The sequence below is a fragment of the Phalacrocorax aristotelis genome, chromosome 12, assembly GCF_949628215.1.
Source record: "Phalacrocorax aristotelis chromosome 12, bGulAri2.1, whole genome shotgun sequence".
Classification (NCBI taxonomy): domain Eukaryota; kingdom Metazoa; phylum Chordata; class Aves; order Suliformes; family Phalacrocoracidae; genus Phalacrocorax; species Phalacrocorax aristotelis.
The window spans coordinates 11,871,338-11,890,022 of record NC_134287.1 but is presented as its reverse complement, the minus strand read 5'-3'; the positions used below and the strand labels follow the sequence as shown (position 1 = coordinate 11,890,022).

The 18,685-nt window shown below is 43.2% G+C and overlaps 1 long non-coding RNA gene across 1 annotated transcript; it reads right to left on the bottom strand.

Moving 5' to 3' along the window:
- Positions 1–1,780: 1,780 nt before the first annotated feature.
- On the bottom strand, positions 1,781–18,684 carry LOC142063849 (uncharacterized). Its single transcript, XR_012662918.1, has 4 exons — positions 18,141–18,684; positions 7,424–7,551; positions 5,093–5,276; positions 1,781–1,878 (listed from the first exon to the last, which is right to left on the bottom strand). It is a non-coding gene; the product is annotated as an uncharacterized LOC142063849 (long non-coding RNA).
- Position 18,685: the final 1 nt, after the last annotated feature.

Genomic DNA, 18,685 nt, shown 5'->3' with positions numbered 1-18,685 from the left:
GCGCCAGCGCCAGCACCAGCTGCTCAGCCAACTTGGACGATGCTGTTTGTGCTCTCCAATGGGACGCGTACCTCAGCACCGCACTTTACGGCAGTCATTGCTGAAGAAGCCTCCATGTCATCGGTGTGCCATGGACATCACCTCTTCACAGGATTTCTCCTTCCCTTCCCTGCCATGTCCTCAATTACCTTCAGCTTGTATGCTCGCTCTTCCAATTTCCAAACACTGTCCTCACTGTGGCCATAACAGCAGATGGAGGAATTTGGTGGGGAGTGGACGTCTCACTATTCTCTCTGCATGTCAGTGCTTCCCTCAAATCACTATTTTGTCAACTGCACACCAGCTAACCTAATGCCTCAGTGTTAGACTCATGGCATATTAGAATTATATGGGGGAAAAGGATATGAGTAGCAAGAGGAAGTATTAATAGAGTGTGTTTAAAGCAGGTCTTTCTTTCCTCTTGCATCAGGTACGTGTAAGTAACTCAACAAGATTTCTCATTTAAGAAGAAAAAAAGTGCGAAAACCTTTTCTTTTTTTGGTAAAAAACTGTAAAAAACACTGCAGGGAGCAAACAAATTTCTGTGTAAGTGTATGTGGCAACTCCTCCTCTGGGAAGTTTTTATTTTCCTCTCTGTGATTTATCCACAACTCAAACCTCTGTGTCCTCCCCACCTTTCAGCAGCTGCAAGTTCACATGGAGTTTTGCGACGTGATTGTCACCAATGCATCTCACGAGGCTTTATAATACCACCTTGATTTTTCACTCTGACCAACTCTTAAACTTCCCACAGGGTAGGAATTTGAAAGAAACAAAAGCAGAGTCAGTCACCTAACTTCATATTTGCAATGAGTGGCTGCAGCCTGAGCTGAATCAGAGCCTTTTGAAATTGAGTCATTTTGACTAGTTTGCTCTAATGTGATAAGCTAGATGGGATAGAAATTCTATATGTTATTACACAGAATTATTTCAAAACATGGAGCTAAGATAAAAGCAGAGTCCAGGGAGGGCTAATCTGTGCCTGGCAGCCCACACTTTAATCACATGCCGATTACTTTGTTAGTCATCTCTTCATCAGTGCTTTCAACCCACTCCTGCTCCTCCTGCAGTAAACTTTAATTAACCAAAGAAACTCTGGAGTTACTCACTGAGAACAGAGAAGCAGGAAAATGGAGGAGCTGAATGCCTCTCAGCATAGATGAGAGTGAATCAGTTTGGAGGTAGAGGAAAAGTCAACTCTTTAAACCAAAGCAGCACGAATATCTGTCTGTGAGAGAACATTTTAAAACAATCCAAAAGGAAGATTTTTGTACCATTGCTCTTTCAAGTTTCCTTCTCTGGCATATGTTTTGGGACAGCAGCTGGTCTTTCACAATAAATTAAATCAATAAAAAAGCAAATAGAACAACAAATGAGTCACCTGCGTGGAGAGTTCACTAAAATCACTGCTCTTCATCTGCTGTGCATTATCCTCACTCTGATAGGACAATTGTTAGCTAAAAGCCAAAAACAAGCAAGTCACATAACAGCAATGTTTGTAGTTTAGGCTGAGCCTTCAGTTCCTTCTAATTTTAGTGAGCTAGCACCACCCCTACATGTCATGCCGATTACCACAACAGTAACAGCATCTGTCATGCTACCAGCAAGTAACATCTGAGGTGTTATGGTTTTGTTATGCTCTTAGGGATAATAATTGACCATTGGTGGAAAGGAAACCACTACAGTAAAGGATGATCCCACTGTACAACTAGTTGAACAAGTTGTCATGACTTGCCGAAGAGAATCCATGGCAGAGCTAAGGTTTTATCCTCCTGGATCACCATCCTTGCACCAGCACTAGCACTCTTTCCCACCACATCAAGCCAGGCAGCATGAGATCTGGAAGATGAATAAAGGAAGATAAGGTCCTGGCTCTGCAGCTGGGTGCATTTTCATATTAGTTCTGGAATTTGAAGAACCTACTCGATTACTTTAGCTATTAGGTAAGTATCAGAGAAACAAAACAGTCTGGCAGGTCCTAACCTCTACTGGGTTTTACAACAGCAGCCAGTACTCTGAGTCACATGGAAGAGCTGTGCTTCGGATGAAAGCTGCCTATTAGCCTTGCACGCTCATAAGAGATTCTGCGTAGCATCCTGCACCCAGCATGCACCTGGCACATTTGGATAATTTGCAGTATTAGAGTAGAAAGGGGATTATGAAAACAATGACTGAGACAATATTCAGCTCCAAATGGATGTGCTGCTACTACCCGGCCATAACAGGCTGCTGACAGAACTTGCTTTAGATAGATTTGTCATTTCCTTGGCCTCTTTGTCCCTTCATTCTTCTCCTAACCTCTGTATTACTCCACTAATACCTCTTCAGCTTTCCTTTCCACCCACTTCTCGCCATGATCTACATTTTGCCCATCCATAGCACTCTGCTGCCATGCCACTCCCTCCCTTTCTCCCACTCCTGTGATATCTCTCTTTGTGCTCTGCTTCAGCCACAACAGACCAAGTTCAACTATACCAGGATCCTGCTTTTGACAGTGACTACCAGCAGATACCTGAGACAGTAAAAATCAGCCTCTTTCCCCTTCAATTGTGCAGCCTCCCTGCTTCTGCCCCTCACCTTGCTGTCAGTCAGCACTTGCTCTCACGTCTGATCATGTGAGGATACAAAAGATCCTAATAACTAGGTTTGAGAGGAACAAGAGCAAAGCTTTACAAGAGCTTCCCATCTGGACAGTGCTTGGTATAGAGCTGTCACTCAGTGCCACATTCGCATGCCAAATTGGATCTATCATTAGAGAGATGCCTGTACACATGGGCTATATTCACAGCTGAAGCAGGGCAAATCTCAAAGAATTCATCTCCATTTTTACACACTCTCTCTCATCTCAGGCAGTGCTGTAGAAGTGGTGTCCCCGATCTGGCACTTCAAGATGCTATTGCTGCATCCCAAACCGCAAAACGAGCACCAAAGGTAAGGAGGGCTTGCTCCTCCTAAGCACAGTGTGAGAGGCAGGAGATTCTTTCTCACCATTAAGGCTCCTGTTCCCCTTAAACAACTTCAGTTTTGCTGCAGCAAACTGCTATCTCCCCCCCCCGAATCCAAAACCCACAGTGGTAAGTGCACTTAGCCACCTCTGTATTTCACAGTCTAGAAAAAGAGAGAATGACTGTTGTGTTGGCTCAGGAAGGATATGCAGGCAGCCGCGCACAAACCTGCTGACCTGGCACAACACTCGGCTGTAATGCCGAACTATTTTCCCGTGCAACTCATTGTTAGCGTTTAATTGCGAACACTGTAGAAAAGACTAAGGGATTTGGAGGGAGGCAATGGGAAGCAGAGCATGATCTGGCATGCTGTTCTGCCATCCAGAGAGGCATTGGGGAAAGACAGCAGAGGCTGCCTGGATAAATGGGGAAGGCTGAGAGAAACTAGGACCGTGCAACAGCCTGTCTCCAAGTACAAATAAGACTGGATTACCACAGAAATCAGGTTTCAAAGTTGCTCTCATGCCCACTATAAAAGGTACATAAATCACATCAGTAATAAAAGAGTAATAAATTACATAAGTATTGCATGGTTGAATTCGGGGGAGCAAAGGGAAAATTCATCATGATGTTTGCAGAAGATTGAAGTCCCTGACTACAAAGGGGTGGCTTTGCAGCTGAAGTTGCCCATCTTTTCATGAGCGCTCGCTTTAATTACTAACATGTAGATGTGCAAGTCATCTGATTCAATGTAAGCGTATTAATCAAATGTGAATCAAATTCAAAACTGAATTTCAGGAAATTCACATACCAATGTAAAACAAGCTGAGTGTAAAGAACTGCTAATTTGTTGTCAGTTACGTCAAGTTCAGACCCTCTTTTTGATGTAAGGTTTCCAACTCTGATATAGATATGTCTTACAGTTTGATTTATACCAAAAGGTCTCACTCATCTCCAGATTGCACAGTGGAGTTTTGATAGTTGAATAATTACTCGCATACTGAAAGAACAGACTTCATCATGCCTTCTGTCATGGTGTGTTACAACTTTAAAGTCCAAATCACTGATAAATGCTGTATCTAGTATGCCTGTAACTACAGAAATGCAGGAATACCTGTATTCCATTCTTGTTCCCTTTCATCTGCTTGTATGCTTTGATAAGAGTTCTAAAATAATAATACAACTTTCAGAGAGGTAGATCAGAGGCAGAAGTTTCAAAAGCACCAGCTCCTCCCTGTGCAAGCTCTTCTAAGCACGAAGTTCTTCGGCTGGTTCCCCTTTGTACTTGTCTGAAGCCCCAGACATTTCTGAACTCTAATCTTCTGTTTCGCTAGCATGAGACTTCTTAATAAGGACTGAGTTTTTGTCTTAAATCTAAGATAGCTTAAATCACAATATGATCCATAGATGGCAGAAATCTGCACCTACACACTTGTACCTGCCAGCTGGTAGAGAAGCTACTCTAACAGTATGTACAGTTAAAAAAAAAAAAAGTCTTCACAGTCCCTTTATCACAAATAAACATCATGCTTCACTATACCATCTTGCCCACCACAGTCCCCTTCCTGTTGGCTCAGTGGGACCCTTGAGTCCCTTCCAATTCCAAATTCTTACCAGGAGCTGTAGCTTATCATGTCACCCTGGTGGAACTCTGCTTAGGATATTAAAAAACAAAAATATATGCTTCGCAATAGCACACTCTTGATTACCTGATTGATTTTTAGAAATTAACAATAATAATGCTAAAACACCCAGCAGCCTAATTATCAGCCACTTTTCATTTATACTCCCATTAAATTCACAGCTGCTTTGCAAAGTGACAGGCTGCTATATGTAGACTGCCTTGTATGCTCTCACTCAAGCCCCTTCCATTTATTCCATAGAGAATGACGACACAAATAACTCAAATGTGTGCTTGGTATTTGGCAGATGCCATTCGCATATGACACACCATTCAAACAGCAAACAGCAAGAATGACATGATGTTCTAAAGGCAAAACCAGGGAATTTTCTTCCTCTCATGCTAATGAAAGTGTTAATTTTCAAGTATCTGCTAAGCTCTTCACTATCCAAAGGAATTTTACTTTGAGCCAAATCTGCCAGCTTACCTGTCTTTTAACAAACCACTGGCAAAAAGTGGACAGCTGTGAATACAGCAACTGCTCTTGAGGGGTGAGGGGAGAAGAACCGACAAGCGAGGTGCCTGCATGACTGGCAGACTCCGGACAGGACCCTGAGGTGTCGAAGTACTGTCCTCCAAAACCCACCCAATAGGCTCCTTGGCAGGAACACCTCAAAAAGAAGAAAGACCCTGCAATTATATTTTGTTGGCTTTGTAACATGCTAAATTGACTGAATAGGCATCAACTTTATGCAGTGAGATATTTCAGCATCTTTAAAACATATTTGCAGGTGTATTTGTAATTTGCCAGGGGACTGACAACACAAATCTATACCAAGAACAAGTCTGCATCTTCTCAGCTAAGAACCTGCGTAGTTTTGCTGGCCAGAACTAGGCTGATTTCAGACTGGGCATTATAAGGAAACCCAGAGAGGTGTATTATACCCATGCACTGCATAGGAACAGGCTTGGTATAACTCAGTCTGCCAGCACTTTGGCCCCTGAACTATTGTTGCCCATAAGGTGGTCTGTCAAAACTGATGCAGTTTTTACACACACATTCCTGTCCACTACGATGCAGGCTGGGATTTGCCTGCCTGTTTCAGGTTTAGCAAAAGGCTCCCACTATAAAATTTTACCTACTATGTATTCCAGCTGGAATCATCCAGATGACTGACGGATAAATGTTCTAAATAATGAACAGACACCCTGAGGCATTTCGTTTTCCAGGATCAACTAATCACACGCTGCCCGATAGCTTAATTCAGTGTCTCCAACGAAAGTGAGAAGACATCTTCAAGTAATTACATTTTCACAGCAACCAATTTTATCACCGTATAAAATGAAGTTATTTCTATCCATCCACACTACCCATTACTAAAGAACCAGGAAGAATACAGAATACATGAAATACTGTTTTTAAAGCAGCCATCAAAAGCCAAACAAAACCTCCAAACTCAGCTGGTGTTTGTCTATTCCTGATTTAAAACAGCAAGAAAATGGGACATTTGGGCCATATTTGGTTTTAAATTTCTCTTAAATAGACTCCTCGAAGCCAGTCACAGGACAGGGAACAAAACACATAGGCTAAAATGTTGGACATGCTCAATTTCTGAAGACACTGACTGTATTTAAAGAAGAAAAGTTTGTCATGAAAGGATGAATATGAAGAAAAGGTGCTGGACACAAGCAGGAAACACAGTAATATACAAAACCAGTTTTGGCAGCATCAGTTGACGTGAGAGGTGGTTTAAGAGCTGTAAAAAAGCAAACTCATTTAGATCAGAGCCCCTGCACCGACAGCAATACTCCCTGTACATTCATCTGGAACAGAGGTTGCTACATTTTGTGCACAAAGATCTTGGGGCAGGTGCAGTTTGTAAACCACAGAACAACCCCAAAGTAGAAGATGCAGCCTTAAACACTAATTTGCAGTAAATGCCACAACCTGTCCTGAAAGGACAGAGAAAGAAAATTTGCATTTGTTATTTTAGGGGTTGACTCAGCTGAAAAGCTAACAAAAATACCTTGAAACCATGTTTTTTGTTGTCTTTAAAATGTTATTTTCAATGACCACTTAAAACTGAAAAATAAGATATGGAAAAGCATAATAAACCTAACAGCCTTGCAGAAATTCGCAGTAGGATCTGCATGCCTTGGTTCATGTTTTAGAACAAATCAAATGTCAAGTTTGGATTTGGCCTAGAATTTTGTGGGTGTTTTTTTTTGCTTTTTTTTTTTTTGTTATTATGGGGTAACCAAACTATGAATAATGTACTTATTTTAAGTTCTGTTACCAAGTCCATCAAAAAAACCTGTGTGTCTTACAGTCTTTTCTAACTACCCTCAGCCAACATGCACAGCTTACCAATGGTATAAACCTGATGAATTATATCTGGTTTCATCATCATGCAGCTCATAAACCACAAAGCAGACCAAAAGCACATTTAAAAAAAATAATTTGGAGTCAATCAGGTTCCAGAGTTTTAAGATTTTGAATCTGGAAAAAGAGCAAGAATCAGGAGGCAAACACATGTGAATTTAAGGCAAAGGGCATGTTTACTGTAAATGATGTTCTCTCTCTTGCATGGCTATAAACATTTGGGTGGCTTATTTTTGAGGGGTAAGGAACAGGCGACAAAATTAGATTCAATGCTTCTGTTTGTTACAGAAAACAAGATGTTTTTATTTACTGGTTTATAACTGAGTGCTCTGGGACCTTTCCTGGTAAATGCTTCACTGGCTGAGTCACAGCGTGCGCAGGATTACTCACGGCTGTAGAAATGTCCCAAGGTTTCATTGACATCCGCAGATTTACCTGATGTATATTAATTTCTTCTGTAAGTTGAAACTCTCTGAAGTTCTGTGTTTCAGAAGCTCCTGGCTCTGTCATCTCCTTCTCGCCACCACACACTCCGCCTGCAGCGTTCGAACATGAGGGTCAGACTGCGACAGAACACAAGAAGGAAGGTGATGCCTGCCGGCCGTGTTAGGGAAGAGGAACAGAGGGCTCACAGCTTGTACATCAACATACGTTATGTGGGCCACAACAGACCAGAGCATGCGTCATGCTGACTTGAGCTATTTTAAGTGGCAATGTGTAACTACATGACTTAGATGAGCGACCAAGCACCCTTCTTTTATTAATGTTCCAGCGGAGAAGTCTGAGTGTTGGGCAGCATTTCTGTGCCTGTTGGTTTCTACCCTGTGGTATTCCCACTCTGCAGATGGGGAGCAAGGACAAAAGATAAGTAACTTTGCTCAGGGTTAAACTGCAAATCACCGGCAGAAAAAAAGAACCACCCTATCAATACCTCAGGCCTCCAGGGTTTAAGTCGCCCCGTCCATGTAATCCTTAAAAACCCTCCGCCTGGAAGATCTGACCTAGCGAAGCCCGGCTCTTCCATGAGAGGCGGCAATAACTGCCTGCATTGGATCATTAAGCAAACACCGGGCACCTTATCTCAGTTACCTTTCCTCACAAGCTTGAGTAAAGTCCGAACACCAGTGGGTGCACGAGTTAGCTGCGTGTCCTCTGCTTTGAGAGGCTTGCACGAAGCAAAAGGAAGATCAGACCTGACCACGTGAGCAACAGTATGAAAGCAGAAACATAGGATTCCTAAATGCTTAAACGTGTACCCAGCTTTTCTGCACCTTACATCCAGCTTTTACACAAACTGCAAACATGGCACTATTTAGACATGGAGAGCATCTCTCACACTGGTGCCCACATCCTGACACTACCTGTGTGAGCGATGCTGCTTTCTCAACAGGCAGTTCACTTTCTGCCCAAGGGACATCTCAGAGACTTGTCCCCAACCAAGTGAACCAGAGACACACTTGAAGTTACCTCAAATGGAAGCCTATCTTAATGGAAAAAAATTTGAAAAGAGAAAATTGTAAATAAAAAATATGTAAACTGCACTTAAAGAGCATGTTATTACAGGAACAGACCCTAAATAAACTTAAAAGCTCTGTTAAATAAATTTTTACACAAAAGCAAATCACAGTGAAGCAGGCAGTGAAGTCTAAATGATGGCACTTAGCTGCTCTATGCTCTCTCACATTGTTTACAGCTTTGAAGAAAAATACAGCGACCAATTTGCCTAATGAAAACAAACAGCTCCACAAGACTATTCTGTTTCTTGTGAGGTGAACATGCATTTTATTCAGTTTAGCATGTCCATGTGGTATGTGCTATACATTGACTCAATTTTGTATTTCTTCCTGCTGCAGGACCCAAACCGTTAACTCTCATCTGTAGGTTAAACCACCCCAATTTCCTTCCTTCTATTATTCTGTGTTCTCCTTCCTCTCTTCCTGTTTCTGTGCTAAGGATACTGACATCTACTTATGACAAAATTTTCCTCCTCACTTTCAACAATTTCTCCAATCAACAAATTGCTGTAGAAGGTTCTTAACTGGTCTTGTTAGACACACGGAGTCCTTTAATATCATGTAAATGTGAATTTACTATCTGAAAGCTTGACTAGCTCCAAAAGAGAAGTGAATCAATATCTACTGAACACTCTGTACTAAATAGGATGATAGCACTAGTCCAGAGATAATTATCCTGTGTTTTAAAGTTTCAAAAACAATAGTGTTTCCCTGCTCAGATCTATACTGATGCTCCAAAGAAATCTGGAAAGATTATTTCCCAAGAGGTTTCACTAAAACCCCAAACGGATTAACATAGCTGATCTAATTTTTCAACCACTCTGCACCACAGTTCCTGATAACAGCTCCCTCAAGGTTAGACTTAAAATTATATCACAGCCTAATTTGGCCTTGTTTTACATTAGTCTGAAACCATGTCTGTATTTTATTGAACCCTGATTCTGTTACTGGTTTTACATATTATCCAGACTAAATTTTTTTTAAGACTGTTTCATGGATTGAAAAGCATCATCATCTACTGGTAGGGAGTTCTTAGTGCAGTGGGAAATGGAATTAGGAAAGATCTACTGACTTAATTGAAGGTGCCACTAAAAGCATTTGTCATGTGCAAATATCCCGCTCTTCCGACTTCAGCAGTGATCCTGGGAGGAGAGTGTGGAGCAAACTACTCTCTGTGCACACAGCAACTCTGCTGTAAAGAAGCCTGTGGTGCAGAACGGGCCTGCCTATGGACATCAGAGCTACCTTTAGACAGTACTGCCTTTAGACCCATTAATGTTATCTATATGATTTTTGGATGTGGAATAATTTGATATGATAATTGTGCTAATGTTGTGCTTGCTCTCTAGCTCCAAAGGAAACGCCATCTCTGGAAGAAAAACAATTCTACACAAAACTCACTACCTTCTCCACTGCTGCAATATGTATTCAAATCCCCAAAGTGACTAAAAAAAGGAGAAATGTACTATGAAAACTCATTGACAGATATGCAAATGGTATTTCCTACGCTCACTATTCTGATTTACCAGGCAGTTACTGTCTTCGTTCTGTTACGAAAAAAGGGAGGTGGAGAGCCCAAATGAATGCCCTAAATCTAGATATATTAACAGCATGAGTGTTACTGAAATAAGCCTGCTTGGAAATGTCTCCAAAAAAAGGCAGAAGGTAAAACCCCTATGTCTGATTTTTGCTACCATGTTTTATCCCTGTGGCTTAAGATATCTTTGTCATGACTCTGGGGACTGAACTGCTCTCTCAGTGACAGGACCTCCTCATACCAGCTTTGTTTCTCATACTAATACAAATTGGTCATCCACAAACACTGAATGAAGAGACTTCCTTATTAGTCATATCTGGATCTATAAAACTTATACCAGAAGATGATGTTTAAACAAGCCGACTGCTGCTTCAGGTATGTGGCCTTCCAACATTTCAAAGCTAAATAGTTTCATCAGGTGTGGGAGGGAGGATGGAAAAGGAAAAAGTTAGACGCACAAGACAGCTGCTTTGTGGCTCTGGATAAAATCTATGGATCAGCACTGATTGCAGCAGTTTGGATCCATATTTAGCTTTTTGTGTTTATTTGCCTGACCAGCAAATCCCAAGGAGATTCTGAGACTGATGCTTAAAAAAAATCAAACATAAAAGCCCACCAAGTCTTCAAACTCAGAAGACTCAGCCCTCAGCTGCACTTTAGCTGATTAGCTGTCCATCCTTACTTATGCTGTAAAGCACCATGCCTTCCCATATTCAGTTAAAAACTACACACCAAACCCTCCTGCTGAACACAGGAAGAACATGCTCTTTGTCTGCACATGCTCTTGCCTGCACCTCTCCTGGAGACGTTCAGCACATTACTGACCTGGCATGAGACTGAAAACTCAGAGAAAAGTAGCCTGCATTGCAATAATTAGTGTGATTATAGGCTCGGTTGCCTAATTCAAAAGATACCGCAATAGTATCAAATAATACCCGTTATAATGGTTGCTGACAATAAACATCATCTTGTTCCCACTGACATTGGTTGTTTTTTGTTTTAAGCTCTCTCCGATGGTAACAGTACAGGGTTGGATGCCATTCAGCAACATATTTTACCCTCTCACCAAATTATGTGAATAGGTTTGACCAAGATGAGGACAAACATCTCCATAATTTCAGGGGACCTGATCAGAATCCTCCACCTATCCCTGAGTCAACGAAGTACCAAGCTAAGTTCTAAATGCTCCTGCAGCTCTAAAGCTTTGGAAAGACTTTGGACCTATAACTACACTGAAGAACTGAAACCGTCTCACAAAGGAAGCATAGCATGGGGAATCAAAATCCTCATGGAAAAAATTCCAGTGTCTGAAACAGTGCAATGTATCAACTATACCTTTTCTCCTTTGTAAGTAAAGGATGTAGATAGCACTGCACTGAAGAAGAGTAAGATGAAATTGCTAAAAAACTTGAAAGAAAACTTTAAAAACCCAACCAACCAAAAACCTCCCATAGATTTTTAGCCAATACACAGGAGTAAAAATTATCCCAGAGCCCAAACATGGTGTGGATACCTCTGTGTGAACAAGAATCATGTAGTTAGGCTTCCAAATCTGTATCTTAGCACACTCTTGGTAAACTGTCACCTTGCTTTCTGCATCACATTAAGATATATATCACAATATTTTAATATGAAATTTAGCATTTAAAGAAATATCAACCAGTAGCTCCAAATTTTTTTTCCCTTCAAGTGACATATAAATAGAAACGTTGGTAAGGAGAGTTCTTAACTGCCCATGTAATAGACTCTCCTTTTATTAGTAGCCGCTGCAAAGCACCATTTGCGGGCCAAGGATCCAACCCGACTTCATCTGGAGACAGCTGCAATGACGTGCAAGACAACTACTGTAAGAGACATTTCAGTTTCATTTTCAGAGGAAACATCTGTAGAGGACTTTCAGTTTCCCTAAGCATTGAATCAGCTGTAGGACGTGAGACAACACCGATTACCAGGAACAGGATGCTAAACCACATGAAAGGAGTCTCGCTGCTCAAGTAGTGACTAACATGATGTAGAAGTGAGCATTTAACAAGTTCATTCACGCAACAGGATGGGTGGTTGCCATCTCTCACCGCTATGTGCATACTCCAGAAATTCTGTCACTTTAGGAAAATGAGTCTGAAAGTCTGTTAGTAAAATGAAGGATGGAAAAGTTTGGAGCAGCGATGCGCATATTTTGCATCTTATGCAAATTGTACAAGTTGTTTACATTGGTAAAGAGATGCATGTGACTTCTGTGGCTACTATAGCACAGTTAATGTTTTAAAGGTTCATGTACAGTGTAGTTAGGAAAAATAACCTTATCATAGTTCAGCATTAAAAATGTTAACTGTGGGCAACTTCTAGGTTCACAGGGTGGAAGCAGAACACGACATGATAAAGTCAGACTTCAATAGTCCTTGATACTGCTCTGATGCCAGACATTCACAATCTGGTTCTATGTCAGCAGAACTCACCATGGACTCCTCAAGATCTATTTTAAAGAGAGAATTCTTCATCTTCTTACTGGCTTTCAGCTGATATTCATTAGCACTATGTCGTAGCATTTTTTAAGTATTCATTTCCACAACATAAGATGGCTTTATCATCCCATGTTCTAAGGGAGGACAGAGAAACAGAGATACAGAGGTCTGAAGGTGATTAAGTGACTAGTTAGGGTTCTGATCTTCTTAACTTCAGGAGAGGCAGCAAATAATCAGAACCCTCTTTATAAATAAGTACCACTATCTCAAATCGCTTTTTTCTATTTTTCACGACCCCAAAAAAACTACTCATATGGCCTAAGTAACATTGATCAGGAGTGGTAGCTCTCCCAAGCCAAGATGTTGTGATTTTTAAAACCTAGGAATGTATGACAGTTCCTAAAAGCAATCTAACTGTGCCCCAGTGGCAGCAAAATTACCTCCAGCTGAATCAGAGCTGCTTTGGTCAGTTTTCAATGGCAATTCCCTTGAGGCAATTAGTTCTAAGTTTACACTCTGAGTTTTCTTTTTTCCCCGTACATGGGTCTACCTCACTCACACTATGTAGATACTCCTACACAGAAGAGTAAATCCAGATCTTTATAGTGGTATTCAGTAGCCCTTCCTTTTTTTCCTCTTTTTTCACCTCACTTTCCTTTAAAATTCAGCAAGCAGCAATACAGGATCTACATACAGCAGCCTATTTTTAACTACACATCATTGATTACTGTAAATCGTGTTCTGAACAGAGTGCTTAGAGCAGGAGCGTGCAGCTCCTGTGTGGGTGGACCACCAAAGACTGATGGCCAGCATGGAGCTGCAGCTGCGGGACACAGCAGAGCGGCTCACCAGCGCAGAGCGGCCAGCCAGCTCTTTGTGGGTGGCTGTTAACCAGCTGCCACAAAGCCCAGCCAGTCCGTGGCATGCGGCTGGCAGAAACCCTGCACTGGGGAAAAGGCACATAGTCATCACTGCTGTCAGCTGCACCTAATATCCCCTTCCTTCTCCTTTCATGTCCTCATTACAAGTCCTCCTCTCCTTACATGTACAATACCCTTCCTTCTGCCTACCCTCACTTCCGCAGGACTTAGGCCTCCTCTCCCCCATAGCAACGCCACAATCCACCATAGCAGTCTGCCTTGTTCCTTACTTCCCAAGTCCCTCCCCACACACAAACACGGAATACCCCTACGCTGTTCCCATATTAACCTCGAGTTCCTGCTTCCCAAACCTCCCACGCTGCTGGCTCGCTCCTTCAAGCTCCTCTCCTAATCCTCCCAGGCTCCTCTGCCCGCTGCAATGGCCCTTGCTCCCTACTTTCCAAACTCCCCTCATCTTCTCAACTCCCCTGCCATTCAAGGCCCTTCTGGACATAAGGAGACTCAGCAACAGACTTCCTGGCACCCTGAGAAGAAGAACCAGCATCTCCAGCTGCCTTCTTCTGAAGTCCTCAGGCCTCTAGAACTGACATGCTCCCTGACACAGATGGCAGAACGCTGCAGAGAAAGAAGTCACACCTTGACTTGGCATATTACTCCCAACTGAAGACTCACATTAAGCTGACACCACCATCAGACAGCCTGCATGTTGTGTAGGCCTGATTATGACCCATCAAATGGACTCGCTGCTTGTGCCAGTAAAGTAAATGATCACACTGGCAGGTTGTCATTTCCCACATAAGCTGGCATTTTGTCAGCTCTCACAGCCGTCAGGTGCCTGGGAATGGAAATCCAAGAGCCTCAGACCATTCTGAAGTGGATGACGTCGTAATGGACACAAGCTTTCTGGTCTGTTCTTCCCAGTTTTCTCCTTATCTCCACGCAGCCCCTCCCTGGCTCTCATTCCTTATCCAGTTCTGATTCACTTTTCCTCCTCAGTTTTAGTCATCGAGGCTTTTTCACTGATGGGGCATAATTGCTGCAATCATTCAGAGCAATCAACATGTTTGAGCTCTCAGTGTCTTTGCTCAGCACCACAATCCGTGTTGGCTACCACGGTTGTAGGGAGTTAAATTATGTTTGGAAATGTGCACGTGCTCACCTAACTGACTTCACTTCCACACAAACTTCTCTGTAAACAAGTATTTCAGAAAAACCTTATTATTAGGCCAAATATCGGGAAGGTAGAACAGCAAAAAGTAAAGCCTTAAAACAAGCAGAATTTCCCCATGAAGTTTCAAGCTTATGCTTTCAAATGAAGAGGCACTTGAATCTCTCAACAGAATAGCTGTATCTTTTAATCACGTGCCTGGCCAATCAGCATTTCCTTCTATAACTTGATTTTATAAGTGTCAAACTGCTGAAGCCTTCCAAAGTTCAGCCAGAGCAAACAGCCAGTGCAGAAAAAAACTTCAGCCTACAGACACAAATTTTGCAGGAGGAACAACAAAAAAATGCCTCATAATGAGAAATAGCATGTTATTGCATCTATGGACGAAGCTGACAGCTCTGCCTACGGTGACAAATGGTAATGCAGAAAAGGGCAATTTTGCTTAGAGGCACAGGTCAACTGAAAGAAAAAAAACCCCACATCTTCAGGAAAACAGCCCTCAAAACTGAAGTATTAATACAATATTTTATTGAAGGTTTGATCCAAATGAATCACAGAATCACAGAATGGCAGGGGTTGGAAGGACCTCTGGAGATCATCCCATCCAACCCCTTGCTTGAGCAGGGACACCCAGAGCAGGGGGGCACAGGACCGCGTCCAGGTGGGGTTTGAATGTCTCCAGGGAAGGGACTCCACAGCCTCTCTGGGCAGCCTGTGCCGCTGCTCTGGCACCCGCACAGGAAAGGTTTTCCTCGTATTCAGGTGGAACTTCCTGTGTTCCAACCTGTGCCCGCTGTCCTGTTGTTGGGCACCACTGAAAAAGAGTCTGGCCCCATCCTCTTGACACCCACTTCAGATATTTATAAGCATTGATAAGATCCCCCCTCAATCTTCTCTTCTCCAGGCTGAATAAACCCAGGTCTCTCAGCCCTTCCTTGCAAAAAAGACACTCCAGTCCCATCCCTGATCATCTTCGTAGTTCTGTGCTGGACTCTCTCCAGTAGTTCCCTGTCTTTCTTGAACTGGGGGGCCCAGAACTGGATGCAGTACTCCAGATGTGGCCTCACTAGGGTGGAGGAGAGGGGGACGATAACCTCCCTCGACCTGCTGGCCACACTCCTTTTTATGCACCCAGGAAACCATTGGCCTTCTTGGCCACAAGGGTATGGTGCTGGCTCAGGGTCAGCTTGCTGTCCACCAGCACTCCCAGGTCCTTCTCAGCAGAGCCACCTTCCACCAAGTCAACCCCCAACATGTACCAGTGCATGGGGTTGTTCCTCCACAGGGGCAGAACCTTGCACTTGCTTTTGTTGAATTTCATGAGGTTCCCCTGGGCCCAGCTCTCCAGCCTGCCCAGCTCTCGCTGGATGGCAGCACAGCCTTCTGGTGTATCAGCCGCTCCTCCCAGCTTGGTACCATCAGCACTTGCTGAGGTTAGGCTTTGTCCCTTTGTCCAGGTCATTGATGACTGTTGAACAGGACTGGACCCAGCACAGACCCCTGGGGAACACCGCTAGTGACAGGCCTCCAGCCAGACTCTGCCCCATTGATCACAACCCTCTGAGCTCTGCCATTCAGCCAGTTCTCAATTCACCTCACTGTCCTCTCATCTAACCCACACTTCCTAAGCTTACCTACGAGGATGTCATGGGACAGTGTCAAAAGCCTTGCTGAAGTTGAGGTAAACAACATCCACTGCTCTCCCTTCATCCACCCAGCCAGTCATGCCATCACAGAAGGCCATCAGGTCAGTCAAGCATGATCTCCCCTTGGTGAATCCATGTTGACTACTTCTGATAACCTTCTTATCCTCTACATGCCTGGAAATGACCTCCAGAATATACCAATGACTTTCAAGCCTGACATACTGCTGTACTAACAGGGCTGCCAGGCTGGCAGTCTACCAGAAAAGCCTAAAAAAATCCAGTGCCCCTCCATTTTTGCCTAGATTTGGATTGCAGTTTCTGTCATGAGAACAGACTGTTTTGTTTGCAGAAGCCAATTTTTTGCTAGTGACTAGGTCCGTGTGCCGAGCACAACAACCCACCCATGCAAAGCTGAAAAACAGGGACATCAAACCATTTGGATACAATTGCCTTTACAGCATTAGTTGCTGCTGTGCACTCCGATCTCTGACCCTTAGCTGCTTCAGGATTTAATGTTAAGGAATATGTAATATTGCTGATTTAAGCATACCTATTTAACTCATACACATTTCAAAAGACTGATTGGTCCCAGCTATCTTCAAAAATAACTTCAGATATATGTTACCATTAGCTTCAACTATAAAAATGATGCAGCAGACTGTAAAGCAGAGACATTACTGTGGACTTAGAACAGCGTAAGTTTCCTGTTCCTAGATAAACACGGCTGGTGGTAACAGACGTGTTGTGCAGCACCAGTACCACCTCCTGGACAAGCCAAGCATGGCTGCAGGACTTGCCAGTGCCTCTTCCAACTGTAAATTAGCTTGCCTTGAGGACAGGCAGCCCCTTTATGAGCCCCAAGGCATGCCCAGCTATACTGGTTACCTGTAACCTCACCTTCCCAACAAGCTGTGCCACTCACTACAGACTATCACCGCTACTGCTACAGTAACTGCGGCCTCACAGCACCAGCATGGCGACAAACCTGCAGTTACACCGATTTTCCCTACTTGTTCCACAAGTACAGTCACAGCCATCATTCAGTTTCCCACTAGGAATCACAGCTGCAAGCCTCAATGCTAACGGCAACAGAGTTTGGCTGAGACAAAAGCTGATCAAGTTCCCTCTTCTTGCTAAGTTACAGAAACAAGTTCTACGGCATTTGTGATGCAGAATTGTCTTAAATTTACATGCCTTCATTTGACAATAAAGTACACTAAAAACCTATGTATCGTGTATGATAAAATGTGACACATATATTCCAGTAACATGGTATCAATTACTTTGTAATAATATTACCACAGTACAACTTTACGATCTGTAAATAATATGCTCAGTTCTATGAATACACTGTAATACCACACTACAATGTATAAACAGCTCATACATGGTAAGGGTTTATGAAGGGAGACAGTTCTGGTAGCTGCTCTGCTGCCCGTGGGTAAGGGGAAAGCACTGGGTGCAGTCAGAAACATTCAGACACAGCAGAAACATACCTGAACTTGCTTCGATCTCCTAACACAGAGGGAACATCTTGACAAACAGATGCACATTGTTTTAAATAGTGCTAACGTGCAGATATCCGTCCAAGCACCAACCCTTTAATGAACTGTACAACATATTGCTTAAAAACTGATCTGTAAGATAGCAAGAATAAGTCCTGCTTACACTGTGCTTTTCCTCAATGTAGTATAAAAGAGCTTCTTCTGTCAAACACCAGAAAAAACCCCAAACCTCTATTTTTGGGTTAAAAGAGATCCAGTTTTATGGATGCAAGGAATGAGAATTTCCAATATCAGAGTTAAATATCAGTGGTTTCAAGATCTGACTTGCCTTCCTATTCAGAGCAGCAAGTGCTTGAATGGTAGCACGTGCTGACATGGCTTCTGAAAAGGCACTACCCTGATCAAGAGAAAAAAACGCCTCTCGTAAAGGTAATTGTACCTTTAGCTTTCAGTCAACCGGGTGCTGTAATGTTTTTATGCTTCAAGTACTTCATGCTATTTTCCTTTCAAATCAGATACACGTTGTATCCCGATGAGCCCAAGCGAGGCCGGCTTACTGGGAAGGCCTGCGCGCCGGCAGGCGCGGGGGGCAGGATGCTTGCTGGAGACACTGATCCTTCTGGCAATACTGAGAACCGTTTCAGGCGCCTGCTTGATTTCCCTCGCTCACCGGCTCACGCACACATTGATTACCGGATTTCCACCAGGAAATATTTTTTTTCTTCCTGTGACAGGCTTGAAGGAGCCACTGTTCTCCTCCCCCGCTCTCTCCTGTCCTAGGGCCAAATATCGAAACTTACTCTCTTCTAAATGGCTGGGTACTAAGTTTTGCATGATTCTGATTATCACGTAAGCAGCCAGAAAGTACTGGGTTTGCTGCTGCCGAGACCAGAGCAAGGGGAGGAGGGACCCGGCAGGGCCCAGCCTCGGGCCCAGGCCCCGCGCCGCTCCCGCGGCCTCGCGCGCCGGTAAGAGACCCTCCTT